The sequence below is a fragment of the Terrapene carolina genome, unplaced genomic scaffold, assembly GCF_002925995.2.
Source record: "Terrapene carolina triunguis isolate 2854851 unplaced genomic scaffold, T_m_triunguis-2.0 Scaffold96, whole genome shotgun sequence".
Classification (NCBI taxonomy): Eukaryota; Metazoa; Chordata; order Testudines; family Emydidae; genus Terrapene; species Terrapene triunguis.
The window spans coordinates 24626712-24642766 of record NW_020664447.1 but is presented as its reverse complement, the minus strand read 5'-3'; positions in this window follow the sequence as shown (position 1 = coordinate 24642766).

The window sequence follows — 16055 nt, the reverse complement described above, 5'->3', positions numbered from 1 at the left end:
TTTGAACCCTAAAGTTCAAAGTGGGGATCCAGCCTTGACATAGGGGTCGGCAACATTCGGCACGCGGCTCGCCAGGGTAAGCACCCTGGCAGGCCGGGCCAGTTTATTTACCTGCTGACGTGGCAGGTTCGGCCGATCGCGGCCCCCACTGGCCGCAGTTCGCCGTCCCGGGCCAATGGGGGCGTCAGGGAGCGGCGCGGGTGAGCGATGTGCTGGCCGCGGCTTCTCACCGCCCCCATTGGCCCAGGACAGCGAACCGCAGCCAGTGGGGGCTGCGATCGGCCGAACCTGCCGCGTCAGCAGGTAAATAAACTGTCCCGGCCCGCCAGGGTGCTTACCCTGGCGAGCCGTGTGCCGAACGTTGCCGACCCCTGCATTAGAGTTTCCCCATACAATTGACCCAACCACCCTCAGCTTGTCATATTTAAAGAGACCTCGACCTCTGTGTTTGGCATGTAATGAGCACTATTGCTAATTAACTGATTTACACAGGGCCAGTCTATGAGGGGCCCACGCGCATCTGCTATATCAATACTATGCATAATGTGTAACAACAAATGGTATAACCAAGATATTGTATAGATTGTGACAGTGAAGATCAACAAAGTATCAGCATTGGTCTAACTCTGTTTCTACTGAAGTCATTGGTAAACTTCCCATTGACATTAATTAGGAACAGAGATAGGAAGCAGATGCATGCACTTTTTCTTGTCTATGAAAGTAAGATTCCCTGGTCAATTCATACAAGACTTTCCAACATTTTCTGCAATGTTCAGCAACTTATAGCTAGTAAGATTGTTTTATAATCGTTAGTGACTTTTCACTGGCAGTCCTGCCATCTGTGATAAAAAACATTTCATGTTAAGATTTTAGGACTATTATATGGTCAATACACTAATTCTTGGGTGCCAAAGAAAAGCCTAGAGCAGAAGAAACATAGTTATCCTGACATTGTCAAGCAGAGGGTTTTTTTTCCCTCTCCTTCTAAAAACTCTCTATAGCAAAAGGGAAAAGGAACAAGAGATGTTAAAATGGAAGTCATACTTAGTACTTTGCATTTCAAATGCTTTGACTCCCTCCTTCTCTATGTACCATGGTAATAAGCAGGCTGAGGTCTCTGTATTCCAACCCCCAAACACTGATTAACACTGTTTCATGCTGGATAGTGACAGGGTCATGTTAACACCTTTAACTCTTTGAACCCTTCATTCCATCTAAATTAATACAACAGACTACAGCTGTACCTTTGATGCAGTCTTCTTTGTTTCAAAAGAATGTAGAAAGTCCAATTTCCTGAACATGGGAAGAACCAAACAGGAGATGGTGCTTTTGCTCACAGACCCAAGCCTCTGAGTTAGCACCAGACCCAACAGTTCTATCTCTAGGGTTCTGAGAGGGGCTATACACACTGTGCTTGTCTAAAACCTCCTTCTCTGCTTGCTTGCTTGCTTGCTTGCGTGTTCTCTCTCTCTCTCTCTCTCTCTCTCTAACACACACACAGACACCTATCTATTCAATCAATATCTGGCAAAACCCCTTCCTTATATAGGTCAACTTCCTGGGTGGTCTTTGATATGCCTTTGTTTTGGGCAGAGACTGCTATTATTTCATAAAACTAGCTTAACTTTCTCTACTATCTTAAATGAAGCATGATGTTTATACCCACTACCTGCCATGAACTTTAATCCAACCTGTAACAACAGTTACATCAGTATCCTCAGTCTTCCATTATATTTGCCTGTTTTACTATGTACCTTGAATAATGCAAACACTGGGTTTGACCACATATACATATCCAATATATATCTAAGACTACTGATATATTTATATATTTCAAGGGCTGCAACTGGACACAGTTTATGATTTTATGGAACACAGTTATTTAGGATATTTGAGTTTAAAGAGAACTGTGAAGAACTCCAGAATGATCTAATAAAATTGGGCAACATTTTTGCTAGCAAATAAAATAAATTGTGGACAGATGTGGCATAACATCAATCAGATAGAACAATGTAAACTAAACTTGGCAGTTCTCGTTAAACTAAATAGAAAATTCCATGGTAAAGTCCAATGATGCAGATCAGTAATTTTTTTTTAATAACACATACTGTACTTAAATATAATGCTGATTTCTGAATTAAGATCCAGGCATCATTGTGGATAGCTCAGCAAGGACTTCAGTTTAAGGTCACTAGCAACTAAAAAGATGAGTAAGATGTGAGATGGACTATATGCCTCATGCTGTTAAATAAAGGATTAACAAGAGTCAGAGGGTCAAATTAGCCTATCAGTTTACACCTGGGGGCAGGATTAATTTAGTATCAGGCCTAGCTGAGATGGAGGAGGAGGGAAAATAAAGACAGAATTGAAGCAAACTAGAGAAGGATTCTGGGGTCTGCTAGAGAACCTGAGGAAGTTACTTAGTAATAGGCTGATAGGGAGCTGTATAAGGAAACAGAACTCCAGAGCAGCTGTAGAAAGTCTGTAGCTATGTGAGAGACAATGATAAACAGGGAAAAGGTAGGAACAGTCCAGGGAAGTGGCAAGGAATTGTAAGGGGTGGTCCTTAGCTGCATAATACAGGGTCCCTGAGCTGGAAACCCAGAGGAGAGGAGGAGCTAGGTTCTCTCCTCCGCCAGCAAGAGAGGAAATATAAGCCTTGGAATTAAAAAAAGCAAAGAGAGAGACAAGTTTCAAAGGGGATGGGAGGGATACTGAAAACCTAGCAATAATACTATTAGGTTTGGGTGTTTTTTCTGTTTGGCCTTTTCTATTTCCCTTGAAAGGGCTCAAAAGTGAAGGGCAACCTGACTGGCAAGGTGGGCCACGAAAAATTCAGATGGTAGCAAAACCAGATAGGTGGGTGGGGTGTTCAAGTGGAAGAACCCTTGCAATACAACACATGTCTTGGTTTAAGGGGATGCTCTAAGGGTGGGTTCTCCCTACTAAAGGGTGCATTGGTGTAAAGAACACTATTTAAAATGTGATTATCTAAATTATAGATACACCCTCACCTTGGTTACTCTATTCAACTTTCGTCAACTCATAAAATATAGGATCTGTGAGGCAGTGGAGAAAAAATAACATACCAAGGATTTTCCTAGGAGGAACAATCAGGTAAAGGGCTCAGTCCTCAGTTGTCATGCTCATGCAGCCTTGGTGGGAGAAGCAAAGGCTATTCTAAGCCATATTTCAAACTCTCCTGATCCTGAGATGTGTCAGAAGAATCATGAAGTTAGTGATGGAAAAGGACACGCTAGGCCAGGCTTGTTCCATATTCTCTGGTTTCATAGACAGTGGGTGAAATTCATTCCTGTGCAGAGGACCATGAACATAAAATAAAACTTCAATGAGATTTCAGGGATGCATAGGCCTTGTCTTAGCTCTCCTCACAGGAGTGAGTTTCAACACAAATGAAGAGAGGATTTCACGTGTATTCTACTATAGTTACAAAGATTAAAAGAAATTGATGAGATCTACTCACTCACCCGTGAAACTAAAATGGCTTGTTTCTTTTTGCAGAAGTAACACATCAGATTGTTCCCTTTAATTTCCATGGAGGTACCAAGTTCTTCTTGTTTTAAACCATTCCTTGAGGATTTCTCACTGTTTGGGGCTCAGGTGCACATAAATGGGTCAGCCAACATAGGGCCTTCAACCTGAAAGTAACCCTTGTTTAGAAACAACAAAGTCACTATGGCTAATTTTAACCACTTCGGAGAAGATCTAAAATCCTATCACTGCTGCTAGCTTTGCAAAGAAAGAAATCAGCAGATGACTGAATGGAATTGTAAATGCTGATTTAAGACTTTTACCCATCGCTAGCATTTGCATGTTCATAAAAATGAAACAGAAAAATTATCCAGGTCAATACAAGGCAAGCAAACCACACACAGTGGAAATTGTAATAGACTCATATCACCTTCTCAGCCACTTCCTGAAATGGCTTGAGAAAGACCACCTCTTTGTTAAAGAACCATAAAGCTATTTCTTTATTCTTACAGGACTATCTTGTTCAGAAACTTGTATTATTGTTTCCAGCATGCATTACCATTTGTATTCCCCAGAATGAAAATCTGAGCAGTTCCAGACTGCTATTGTTTATATGCAGTGTCTGTTGGCTTTAACTATACAATTAGTATTCTTCAAACGTAACTGCTTGTCAAGTGGTAATCAGGCTTTGGGGATTTTCTCCATCTTATGTGCAGAGGTGCCACTTGCACTGAATAAAATAAATCCCTCGTGTCCATTATCTCCATCTTTGAAAGCTTCAGGGACTCAGGTACTTCTTGATAGATAGCAAAGAGTTTCCCATTTTGCTGACAGACCTTTAATTGTGTCATGTTATAACAGATGTGTGTGCCACCTTCATAAGTGCAATAGATCATATTTTCCTCTAGTAGTGAAGGAAACAGTAGCATCAACTTCTGAGGTCAATCTGTGATTGTTCCTGTTACACTGAAAATCAGTCACACACATTATTCAAATGAATACAGTATGGCTTAAACTGCAGATTTCCCCACACACACCAGGTACAAGTAACATGGTTCAACTTGTGTCCACACAGCAGGAAGTCTACCATCACCACAACAGTGCTTGTTTTTCCACACTTTCAAACACAAGCACTAGGGTATCAAGAAAAACCTGGGCAGCTATCCCATGGTGCTTCAGGGGATAGAGGACCTAGAGGATATGCCCGGAATGGCACCAGGAACTCATGAAGCAGTGGGCTCGGGGAAGAATTAGCAAAATCAATTACAAAGGTAATGTTATGGGGTTCTAACCACACAGGATAAAAGCAGCATGAAGAATTGGTAAACAGGAAGGCAACCATGTGTTTGGCCCTCCAAATAGCCTATACACCACTAAATGTCATGGTTATCAGCTGAGTATTAATTATATTTAGGTGTAAACACAAATCATGGTTATGTTTGACCATGCCACTAACAAGATACAAATTTGCATGAAAGTTGTGTGGGGCAGAACCCAGATGAAACATACATAATAACTTGCAAATCTGGTTGTGGAATCTCTTTAAAATTAACCTGATTGATACTCGTACCTGCTGTATCTGGGAAATTGGGAAGACATATGTGCTAAATGGTTCCTTGCCTTTTTTTTTTTTTTAAAGGCTATCCTGAACTCACTGATCTTTGGCAGTCAGGAAAGAAAACGAAAGATAAGACTTCTTGAGCATGAGTGACATTGTTATCAAGGAACACTGTGAAGATTTGTGGGTCACAAAGGTGATCTCCCTTTAAAGTTATAATAAACTGTGCCAGGTGTCCCGCTGATAAGGTTAGTATAGGGCTTTTTGTTAACGTACATAAACTGATGTACTGGTGGAAATTTAGACATGGGGAACCTTAAAATTTCAGAGGTTTTCTATGAGTAGAAACTTGGAAAATGACAACAACTTTTTGGTGATTAAAGTTCTGCAAACCAAGTATAAATGTCATGAGAAGTCACATGATTAACATTTTATTAATTTGTTTGCCTCTTCACTTTCTATTTCTTATCAGAACTGCCAAGCAAAAGGATGTTCTTGTAATATTTCTGGTCTATTCAGAAAGGGGATCTTAATGAAATTTCAAGTAAGAGCCTGCATTTGAAAGAGAGTTATTGGGTTTTATTTGTGAAAATTTTACTCAGTCTCATTTTCAAAAAAGAAGTAGGTCCAAATCCTCAAAAGCATTTATAATAATATCACCTAGTTCATACAACGCACGGTATTAGGTGCCTAACTCCCAGTGCTTCTGAGGATCTGGGCCTTAGGAAAGTAAGTCTCACTGAAAGTTAGTGGGACTCTATTTCTTAAATGCCTAAATCATGTTTGAAAATAGGACTTTGGCACTCTTGAAAATTTACCCTTTACCCCATCCTAAATTCTTGGGCCCGGCTCTGGTCAGCCCAGGACCAGCACAGGTGGTGGTGTGCAGAGGAGTAAAGGCGGCTGTCTGTTTCACACTGCTGGTAATATTCTCTAGGCATGGGCTGTTCTGCTTTCTAGGGATTGGTGGAATTGAGCAGTGCTCTTGCCAATTCTCACCATTCAGCCACTCCCATTCTTTCCCTTCTGATGAAGATGGGTAGCATAGAGAGAGCTACACTGGCTTTTCACCAGCCAGGCCTAGGGACTTCCCGTTTAAGGCTGTCCACTAGACCAGCTCAAAGTGACTATATCACGACCAAGAATCTTGCACTAAATTTGTGAATAAGGGAAGTTTAAATAGTGATGTCGATAAACATCCAAGTGTTCATCTGAACAGAAGCAAAACTCCAAATGTCTTGTGGTTCTCCATTCAGTAGAAAATAATACTTTGAAATTCTACCAGGTGAACTCCCGGCATTCTTTGCTGAATAAGCTGGTTTGGCGGGAGAGAGAACTTCCATCTGAGTCCAGCTATGGCTGATGAACTTAGCAAGCTTTCAGTTCTGTTATCAGTTTGATAGCTGTATCTTAATTTGCTGTCAGTAAAATGCATTTTATTTATTTAATGCTCAAGTGTTGTATTTCTTCTGATGAAAAGATCATTTTAGAGGACATATATCATTCTTTCCCTTATTTCACTGCTCACTGACATCCTTGACATTGATTTGAAGAGCTTCTGTAGATGTTGCCAGATAGATGGACTTTTAAAGCTGCAAGGAAACCTACAACTCAGTTAACGATTTCTGCTTATCTAATAGGGCCACTCAAGTTTTATTAAAAGTTTCTTTGAAGAATTGGTATATTGCGACAATGCTGCTGCTGCCAGTAAGTTGTGCAGTACAAAGTGCTGTATTTCTACTGTGTGAAAAATGGAATTTCCCTGTGTGTAAATTAACTGCAAAGTGATCACTTTCCACATATAATTGATGCAATATTTATGTAATCTGCAGACATATTTGTTAGTTACCGTAAATGTTATAAACTGACTTTATCATAGTTTACATACACGTGGGTTTTAATCCTGCAAACATTCCTGCACATCAGTAACTTTGGGACTATTCACATGCGTGAAGTTACTAATATGTAGAAGTGTCTGAAGCACCTGTGCCTTATACTTTAGGGCCAGATTTTCCTTCTCAACTCAGATGCTGAACCCAAGCCTGATGCTGCTTACTTATGAGATGATGCCACCAGAGCAAAAGGCCGTAACACTGCAAGAAAATTATGTGGTCTATGAGAGACAGAGTTTTTTCCTGGTGACTTGTAGGACTTAAATCATGGAGAACTGTGTGCGAGAGATCAGAGGGGAGTATGAATTGCATGAATCATTCTATCGTTATTTTTGGAAACCTACATTTCATTGATTTTGCTGAAGCTGTGTGTCCAACATGTACATTACACCTAAGTCGACCTAAATCAAACTGCACTGAAAGTATCCATGAGCCACATACACATTGGCTCATTTCAAATCTCGTTCTTCACCCCATACAAAACAAACTCTGAATTATACAAGGATAACTGAAAACTTCCTACAAGATGTCTGTCTTGTTTTGGAAAAATAATCATACTTCATCTGCAAAATGAAATGGCTGTTCTAACTTGTTATTCATGAAAATTAACTGTTTTAAATGAAGTAATGGAAATCAAAAAAAGCCAAATGGAGCTTTCTGATTTGGCATATGGCAATTGCCAGCGCCAGTAATATCATACCCAGAGTACTTCTGAATATTACCATTCTCTGTATATTTTAATAAATATTCAATTAATCATCCCATTGGAGCTACTGCAGATATCAAGGTAGTAGATATAACATGTAGGAAAAAATCCATAAAACATAATAGAGGATTATATCCTACATATAGTTTTAGTTTAAAAAAATCAATTTAATTCTGGAATTGGGGAACAATATTCCATGGCCTGGTGTAATAGAAATGTTCTCATTCTCTGTAATCACAATACTTAGTATTTTTAATAGAATCCTATTCAGTTCAATAGAATGATAATGGCTTCTACATTTTGCTTAAATAAACAATACTGGTTAATTCCTGTTGAATTGTTCTACAAAGGACATATGGGCAAACTGGTTTGGATAAAATAAGAGCCAGCCTGAAACTTTGCCTGAAATGAAAAGCAAATCCAAACCAATCATTTTTGGAGATTGGAAAAATGCTTGGGTAACTGCTTCCCAAACCTCCCCCCTCACCCCCATTAACTTCTGCACATCCTATTTGTGGATGCAGAAATACTGATTCAAAATTAGAAAGGCTGCCATTATGATAGTTCTGTCCCAGCTAGGAAAGGAAGTGCCAGAAATCTCATGAAGGAGTTTATGCTTGTGTGATCTAAACATCAATCTCCTATGAACCAGCAGTTCAAAGAAACTTTGGCTAAGCATATGATCCACTAGGTACTTCTCACAAGCAAATGTCAACATCTTTTAAAACTGCTGTCATTGCACTTCACAGCTAGTAAGAGTCTCTTGGCCTCATTAAAATGCACCTGATCGGACTGATTCTTATCACATACCAATGTAAAGCAGAAGTAAATCCATTAGAACTTGGACTAGAAATTAGAAAGATGCCACCCAGTACAAATGAGACCAGAATCAAGCTTGCCAAGTAGGATGATATCCCTCAACCAAAGAGTGGCAAAATGGAAGACAAAACGCCCAAATGAATGAGACAAGAATGGCAGCTTTGGATGATGCAGGGATCTAGTTCTCTAACTCACATAACATTTCAGAGTCCAGAACTCCTAATAGAACTTATTTACAATAATTAAAGAAATTAAACACGTGTTTCTTTTTGGGAAAGAGAAATTTGGGACTAAAGTAAAGGGCACCTTGATTATTGTACTCCTATACTTCCTTAGTTTCAAATGACTTTGCTAATCTCCCAGTACTACATCGTATAGTGGATTTTATTGCTTGCTTATATTAGAGTGCTTATATTTCTCTAAATACAGTGGAAACCTAGTTCTTGAGATGATGACTCATGGAAAAAGCTGAGAACTGAAGGCAGTCCCACACACAGGGTTAAACTCTGATCTGTCATAAATCTGGAATAACACCACTGATTTCATACGTACACATGAGTTTCTTCAGATTTACAGCAGAGTAACTGAGATCAGTTCTACTCTAATTCTGCTAACTGTTTATTATCTGTAGAGATAGCAGGTTAGATCCTGCTCTCAGGTATTCTGTTGTAAATCTGGAGTGACTTTGCTAGAAAAAAATCAGGTCCTTTGTCTTTTCGGGAGCTTATGTTTGGAATGTAAAGATATGTTCTTCAGATTGTCCCATTTTTCTTGACACTTTCATTCTCTTCTCAGAACTTGTTCTGCCAGCAGCTGTCTGTTTTTGTCTTCACCTCTAGTTTCTTGTCAGATGTCACCGAAGGGACTGAACCTTCTTCCCTCCTCAAACACAAATCCGTATTTCTGGTCAACCAATATGACACTAATACTTGTTATTGGTTTTTAGAGATTACAGACAATCGTGGGACCTAACAATCATTTTACAAAATAGGTGTGAACCAGTATTATTGTCCATATGGAGCCAAATATGGACAGACATTTTATTCTCAGTATACTCCCAATTCTAGCCAAAAAGTGGCTGTGTTAACAATTAGCAGCAGCGGCTCCAGGCACCAGCGCACCACGTGCGTGCCTGTGGCGGCAAGCCATGGGGGGTCCCTGCGAGGGCGGCAGTCAGGCTGCCTTCGGCGGCATGCCTGCGGGAGGTCCGCCGGTCCCGCGGATTTGGCAGCAATTCTAAGCCGCGGGACCCGTGGACCTCCTGCCAAAGGCAGCCTGACTGCTGTGCTTGGGGCAGCAAAAAAGCTAGAGTCGCCCCTGACAATTAGTTTACACCAGAAAAACCAACAGCTCCCGTAAAGCATTAGGAACCTACATCAGTCAGAATAGCTTTTGTAATTTTACTAAGAATGAAAAGGGTCATCAGTCATTTTGCTACAGATCATAGATGCTCAGTAAATTGGGTCAAGATTAGAATATTTTTCCATCTCTATAAGGCCTTCCAACCAAGGTTCTCAAAAGACTTCATAAATAGTTAAGCAAGCTGTGCAACCCTCCATCTTATAAACGGGAAACTAACTCATACCAAAGGTGTACTACTCTGCATCAGTCAGCAATAAAAGCCATGTGTCCTAATTCCCAGTTCTATAATTTAACCACTAAACTTCCCCATTTAAAAAAAAAATCTGATTCTAAGAATAAATCTCTTCCCCCACACACCACTGTGGTAAATTAGTTGACAATGAAGTGCTTAGTTGGAGTTGTCTTTCTCTGAAAGAAACCAAGCCTAGGTTTATGATGGAAATAGCCAAACCCCTGTATTTATTTTAGTGATCATGCTGCCTGAGGAACTGATATGTAAAAATCCAGTTTTCAGGAAAACTAATAATAAAAAGCACTTGCAGAATTTTATTTTAGAGGTGGTGACCCCAAGAGCAGGTAATCTTGCACAATAAAGCCTCTTATCAGAACTATTCTTAGTCAATTTGCCATCCCCACTTCATTGAAGCTAAATGGTATTGCATGTTGTTAAAAATAAAATCAATATCTCGTATGTCAAAAACCTATTGACATGATGAACCTGAAGCTTTGCTTTAAAAGTACATACTTCCTGAAAGGAATCCAGGTTGGTAGAATACAAAATGAAAAGCTGAAGGTGTTTCACTACATATTTAAGTAGCCATAAAATGGGGGGAAACAACTTGTTTAAACGTTTTTTTTATAAATAAAGATAAAGAACAACAATGATAACATGTGGTGGAGTTGGAGGATTGAGGATAGGAGTAAGGGTTTGAAATATAGAAATGGGAGAGGTGCAGTATGAAGAGGAAGAAAAGGTGGAGTGTTGGAAGTAGAATGAAAAGGGAGTTGGGGAGAACGAAGGACAGAAAGTTAAATATGATCCTAAAAACAGAGTAGGATGGGTTTTCTCGTAGAAAAATTCACCTCTTTGAGGAGAGACCAGTACAAGGCCTATGTGCCACTGAAGTTAATCCTCACAATACAGCTTAAGTGAATGAATGATGCATAAGCCTTTATGAAAGTTTTCTGAACAGGGGTGAATTTCCAATGGTTCAAACCCTGAAGAGGCCAGAGGGAGATGCAGCACCATATCCAAATATCATTGGTGAGTGTTTCAGCCAGATCATAAAATCTATGAAGCCAAGGGAGTAGTAGGTTGGTTCTGAGCTGCTCTTAGATCTGAAACATGTGGGGCTTGATTTATAAGTGAGATGAGTGCAAACTCCCACTTGATTCAGTGGGAATTTACCTGATGGAGTAATAAGTAAAACGGGAGTAAGATTGACAAAACTGGGCCCTTTGACTTTTAGGTCTTCTAAAATTTTGAAACCTGTTTTCCCATACATTAAGGTTATTTGCTGAAAGGTAAAATGTGACCATAACTAGATGCCTGGTATGAATCAGACAAAGACCGCTTACTGATGTTAAGTATTACATTACTATGAGTTGTACTGGTAGTGTTTGTTGTGCCTACCTATGCTTAGATAGGCCACTAGAATTCCTTCTGAAAAAGGCAGTGCTAGGTTATCAGGAAACAAAGTTAATCCAGTTTCTTACTCTTACCAATATCTTGAATCTCTGCATTCAGTAGTCCCAATGAAAGCAATGGATCACTTGCATAACAATGTGCCTAACAGCATGAGTGACGACAGGCATAATTCTGCTGTAAAGAAGAAAATAATAAAAAACTTCGCACTAAATCCTCAGCTGTCATAAATCAGTGTAGCTCCATTTAAGCCAAAGGAGGTAGGCTGCCTCATACAGGCTGCAGATCTATCCTGTGACATTTTGTATAACATGATTTAAAATAATTAAAATGGTCTTAATCTGCTCTTTAATCATTGTTTAATGGAAGTAGTGAAATAAATTGTAGTCTGAGTCTCCCTCTTAACAGTGTTTCTTATTGGAAGAGACTGCCTAGCAGACAGTCATGTTGAACAAGATAGCCACTGTATAAACATGCTAGATGGTTGCTGCAAATGCCCTTTAGACCTACACTTGCATATAGGAAAGTGTTAGAATTTGAGTCCTTTGGCCCCAGTGTGAGAGCAAAAGCATGGTGCCATGCTATCTGCGTGGCTCATGACCATGAGTACCTACCTCAGGGCAGACTGTCAAAAACAAGGCAGACACTCCAAAATAGTGATATGTTCTGTAATTAGATTTCACCAACTCAGTAACAAATGTGAACTCCTAGATCGCTATAGAACTCTTATCATGGAGTCACTGGCTGTCCCCTTAGGCTCTCCAATCTAAGCTGGATTTAGTGATAAATGGTCATTTACACCAAACATCACAAAATATTCAGGTTGCTCTCAGTCGCAAGAGACCAGTCACTTACCCCCGATCAATTTGTACATTAGATCTCACACTAGAGACAATGCATGTAGCCATCCTATAATTAAGTAAAGGCTTATTAACTAGGATAAAGAAATAAGAGAGTTATTTGTATTGTGATGTTCCTTAATGTCCTGTTTAATCTTGATACGCCTCCTTACTGGGTTGGGTGAGAGGAGCAGGGACAATTCCCATGCCTAGCTTCACAAATTCAGATCAAACATTTTCAAAGTTATAAAGCAAAACATACACATTTCCTTATAGCGTGGAATACAGACATTACAAGTGAGATTAATGCATGTAGCAATTTACAAGCATTTCATAGAGTTTAAACACTAAATACATTCTTATAAGACTAATACCTCTTTTGAACAAAACTAACATACAGGTGAAATGATTTGGTTTCCAGCTATGAGTTTGTCAATTCTTAGCTAACACCTCTGGCCTTGGCTTACCAACATCACACATAGGTCGAGGACCTGGTATATTATGTTGTTTACAAGCATGTAGACTCTGAACTGTGTGTGTTGGTTGTCCCCCAAGAATAGTTAAAACAATTATTTTAAACTGCAGAAAACTAATCTGAAGAACTCTCTGATGCAAGCTACAATTGAATCCAAGAGATTGGCAGAATTCAGAAAGGGATTAGTCAATTTATATGGATAGCAAGAACAGTCTATAATTAGCTGAGAAGATACAATATATATAACTCACATGCTTTAGGGAATAAGCCAACCACTAACTGACAGTGAAGGAGACTTTCTGTACAAGCAGACATTTCGATGCCGCACTTTTTTGCCTTGCCTGTGTGAGTCAGGGAAGTTTGCATGGAGGGCTGGAGACTTACTACTGTTAAGTGCAGAGGTTTTCACTCAGCACTTACCCGCGCTTATACACATGCTAAACCTCTGCTCCCACTTGTAATGGAGCCCAACAACTTTACGCTCCCTTGAAAGTATAGTGGGAAATCCCTAATTGTGTGTGACATTAAAACCCTGGCAGGTGATGACTAATGTTAGTATTAACTTCTTCTAGCTTGTTAAGTGAGGGTTGTGCTTTGCCTCTAGCAAAGGGGAGGATTGAAGTCAGGGGCTTGATGCCACAACACAACAAAAGTCTTTCTAGAGTTGAGTGATTTCCAGTGCTTTTGTGAGAAGGTGAATAATTCCTACTGCACTGATCACCATTGCAAAACAAATGTGTTCAGCAGCAGGTTTCCAGAAAACTACACAGTTCATTACATTCACTGGACAAAGTAGATCTAACACATCAACAAGCATGTTTCATTGGCAAAACTCAGTATATCAACACACAGAGCCAAATTTTCAGGTGTAGTTGCCTGAATTAATCACTTTAAAACATGCACGTTTGCACACAGAAGTACTTATTTGCACCAGCTGTAGCTTTCTTGAATGTGAATATTTTATGGATACAATGTAGGTTCACCAATTGCAGCGTATTTGAAAATTTGGATGCATAATGACTATCAACACACATTTCTTGTATGTTCTTATGTCCAAATGAATAATCTTTGTAAAACTCTGAAATTGCCTGAAAAAATAATTTACACAACACAGGGGGGAAAATCTCCATTCAGTCCATCACTAAGCAGGACATTTGATATTTTTACTATGAACAAGTTGTGATATTTGTCAAGTTTCTGTGATTTACACTGGTCTCTGCTTGCTAATAGCAAATGCCACTGCTTGAATATGTTCTAATTCCTTCAGAAGAGCACAAATAAAGCAAGCAATATTTTCCTCCTTAATCAGCGGTTCTTGTTAGATGAATATTGGCAAACACCAGGAAGCAAGATGTCTGACAGCTCAAGGATGTCTCTGCTACTGTATGTTATGCTGGACACAGTATTTAACATATGAATGAATGCACAAATGACTTTCTGAAATATTGTACTATCTGCTTAGCCATCTGAAACTAATATGGTTATACACACATATTAAAAGGAAATGGGCCTCTTCTTTGCTCAATGCTGTGTTCTGAGACTTGCCACAGTAGGAAGCATTTTTCATCAAGTGCAAACTGGAAAACATATTTGCAAATGACATTTTTAATACAAATTGACTTTTTTTTTTTAACTCTGCCTGAGATTAAGTAAATTTAGTGCTGCTAAAATGTGTTGGATTGGCAAAGCTGAGTAGTGGAGTTCTCCATGCCTAGAACAAATATGGAGTGTGTTCCTAGTTCCTAGGAGCTCCTTACCTTTGTATCTGACATACTTTTGTAAGCTCCCCCTACAGGAACCTGATGGAAACCAATATCTCCTGCCCCTCTCTTTGGCCCCACCTTGTTTTATGTCAGTTTGAGGAGTAGGGAAATTTATACTGTCTCTATCCCATTTAATCCCCCAATGGGGCACATGCCACACTCTGGGAAATGTTATGTTAAGTCAAGGCATTGATCCATAGATATGAGATATGTACTATAAACTCTGAGCATCTCTGGACTTCATGATTACCCAACACCCATGGGTTAATTCTCAAGACCTGTTCATGTTATCATTACAGCACCTCTAGCAGCAGAATAAGTCTACTCACCATCAACTCCTACCAATAGATACCATCTTGTTCAATGGAACTCTTTCTTCAACACAGGCTTTTCAGCATCCATACCCATCTGTATGTGGCTTCTCTGGGATTGCCAACAAAGGATGCCCATTAATGCCAACGGGGATGCTATCTTGTGCAGTATAGGACAAATGGACAGTTCTGGGCCAGTGGGAGCTGCAGAGTCGTTGCTTGGGGCGGGGGCAGCACACGGAGACACCCCCCCACCCCCGGGAGCTGCAGGGACATACTGTCCGCTTCTGGGAGCGAAGTGGTGCAGAGGGAAGGAGGCAGTGTGGGCAGGGAGCCGCCTTAGCCCTGCTGCTGGCACGTCTCTGTGCACTTCTTGGGGGGAGGAGGGCAGCAAGTCTGCCTGGGGTGGGGCAGCGCACAGAGCCATTCCCTCCCACCCCCGCCAGGGGCATGCAGAGACATGCCAGCAGCCAGCCACTTCTGGGAGTGGCGTGGTGCCACTGGCCACGGCATGTAGGCAGCCTGCCTGCCTGAGCCCTGCTGTGCCGCCAGCCAAGACTCGGGGGCAGGTTGTCAGATATTTGTCCTGCATTTTGGGGGCCCCCCTGTTGTTGGGGGCCCCGTGCCACTGCATGGTTTGTTTCATGGTAAATCTACTCCTGCATCTAGGACTTGCCATTTCAGATCCTGCTGCTAGTAGCTGTTATCTTGTTAACTAGTGACATCATTTGGTGTATCGCTTATATGAAAACAAAAGTTTTCTTATGATAGTAACTCTGTATTGAAACAGTTTGGAAGTTTCTGTTATAATGTTTAGCTCTTCAGCAACATGGTCATTACCAGACAGAATCTGACAACTGCCCAATTTCTTTAAAGCAATGGTTATGGAAATCACCTCCTTTCCCTCCCTCCAATCTTTCCAGAATTTGCCACATTCCTTAGTCATGATATACAAAGTAAGTAACAACTGGTGCTTCATTGGTGTGACTGGATGCAATTTTTGCTTGAACTTAATTCATTTACATTGGGATTTTAACTAGAATTATGTAAATGCCAGAACCAGACTCCTGGGTCTGAATGACTCCAGCCTTGGCTGGAGTTTGAACCTGGATCCAAGCCAACTTATGTTGACCTTACTCTGTAAGCAGCTACACTACAATGTTGCTCCTGCTGATGTAAGTTGCCCACTACAC